The following is a 2,600-nucleotide window of genomic DNA, read 5'->3' as shown; positions in this document are numbered from 1 at the left end:
TAAATTTGTTTAAGAGAGAATGTAATATAATTATATATTATAATATTATACTATCTTTTTAGATCATTTAAGAAAATATAGGGTTATTCTGAAATTAACAGTTTTTCGATTTTCCCCCGTATCTCTTAAGCGAGGGAGTATTTTAAATTTAGATTTTACCATTTTAAGTTTGTCTCAACAAAAAGCACAAGACACCTACACTTCTTGTTTGATAGCAATTACGGAGATAAAAAGTGTCAAAAATTGGACAACGTGTACAGGAACATGGTGGTTCAAATTCGTATTGGTGAGAGATACAGTGTAGGTTAAATGGGGGCAACGATATCCCCTTTTGATGTGACTAAAAAAACGCATTTGAAAATATCCGAGATATCATTGAAAAACTGAAAATGTCAAATTTCGTTTTCATTCACTTGAACGGCCGGAAATGCCTGTTAGCACCTTCTATTCGCTCTTTTTTTTAGAGAATCTAAATCATTTCCATAACACGCTAGATGTAGAAGCTGAAGTTGTACTTTCTTAATTCTTACGGGCGTCATATTGGATTTTTACGGAGATCACAATGGTGAGCCACGATTTTAAACAACCCTATATATACATCACAATGTAAAATAATAAATGCGTGAACTACATATCTGAGTTTAAGCACAAAGTAATTCCAGTCTTAGGATCGATGCAAAGGCGGGGCAACGGAAAATATAGGCTCAACCATTGAATAATTATTCAATGGCTCAAGGCTCAACTAATATTTCCACTAGTGGTAATCTTATGGAGTTTTATCACCAAATCACAAGCACGCACATTTATTTCCAAACGTAGGGCCTATGCAAATAGATACGAAAAAATGTAGGACTAAATTTGTTACAAAAAAAATCCGCCGGGACATATCTATCTTCAACCGTTTCTGAATAATAAACTTTTAAATATGAGTATGTTTTTCAGCACTGCACGATTTGCGTGGGTTTTGCACCATCTGCAATTCACACGTGCCATTTTAGTGCATTTTTGCAAATTTATTTGTAAAAAGATAGCGTTTAATCTTTAATCTCACTTTGGCCGGCTGGCTAGCTGGCTGACTGGCAGCAAATGCGAGCCTGTAGAAGAACGTTTGTAGAAAGACGCGGCGGAGTGTACATGTATTTACCGGGACCGGTGTAATTAACAAATTAACAATTTTAGGGATTGGGCTACATTCTGTGGGGTCGGCGACATCTGGGCGCCATCCCCCAGCGTGTTAGACTACCGTGGTGATTTTTCGGTTTTTTCCTATCCTCTTCTATACCTATACAGTTTTGGTCCGATTTTTTTTAAATTGATGTAGTGGGAAGTCGCAAGGCGCGCGTCTTCGAAAGGTAATCGACTGCGGGCGCCGCTGCGAATTTTGTCACGCGGTTTAAAGTTTCTTCAAGCTCAAATCGATGTCTCTCTTTCTCGTGTCGCTAATGGAAGCTAGAGCTATTAGAAGTGCCCCAAAAATTGAGTACTATTTTATGGGGGGTTTTTAGCAAAATCCACTAAAATGCAAGTTGCGGGTGAACGAGACGTCGGAAGAGGGTACCGGCGAAGGGAATGTGATAGCCCTCAACAAGGTTTTACTGATGGTGAAGTCAAAATTTTAAACGCGAATAGCGGTTGAACAATGTCTTCTTTTCTTCCAACACCACTTATATATCTATGAAACTACATCTCAATCTTAATCTGATTTATAACATTGACAGATACCAATGATATCACTGACATTGGACATGGTTCGTTGTTTGACATGGTGCTTAAACTTATACTTAGTCCAAGGATAAAATTAGGACAACCTAGAAATTACATATAAATTCCTTCGAACACAGAATTTAACCTATACCTCCAATTAATAAGAGGGTTAATTAGTAAATAATAATAAAACGGCAACGGTTTAGAAATATATTGGTACAAATACTCCAAATAAAGGGAATAGAAATCCTAAACGCACAAAGTATTCTCCAAAATTATAGAAATAGTGTTCAGTCTAGACACAAACCACTTCGAGAAATACGCAACATCCGGTTAATCGCCAGAACGTAATAAGATTTAAAAACTTCACAATTAAACAGACATTGAATTTATTAATACCGCAACGCTTAACGTGTCGACCAACAAAGGTGTTTGCAAGGAAAAGGAAACAAAAGATAATCTAACATACGTATTTCAATTCACCGTATGTACGAATAACAATTCGATATGATATAATATAATATAATATAATGATATAATTGAAAACTACAGTGACCCTCAAACAAATTAGAACCTAAATGTGTGTGAGAAAATCAGTGTATCTTGACACGTGCTTTTGTAGGAAATTTAGGCTTCCACAATTTATCTTCCATTACTATCATATTTATTTCGGTTTGCCATGCTTTTTGAAATAAATGCGCACTTACGTGATTTTCATAAAAAAATTCCACAAGGGTCCACTCCCTACCTACCTCCCACCCTCTTCAATAAATTCCTAATTCTATCCCCTCATCTGCCGGCTAAAGAAAAACAATCGCAAACGAGAGACTTTTACTGACTCGCGCTCTCCACAAAAATTTCACGACCCGATCTTTATCACACCATTTATGAGACAC

The sequence above is a fragment of the Photinus pyralis genome, unplaced genomic scaffold (assembly GCF_008802855.1).
Source record: "Photinus pyralis isolate 1611_PpyrPB1 unplaced genomic scaffold, Ppyr1.3 Ppyr1.4_LG5, whole genome shotgun sequence".
Taxonomy (NCBI): Eukaryota; Metazoa; Arthropoda; class Insecta; order Coleoptera; family Lampyridae; genus Photinus; species Photinus pyralis.
Note: the sequence above shows the minus strand (reverse complement) of the source record.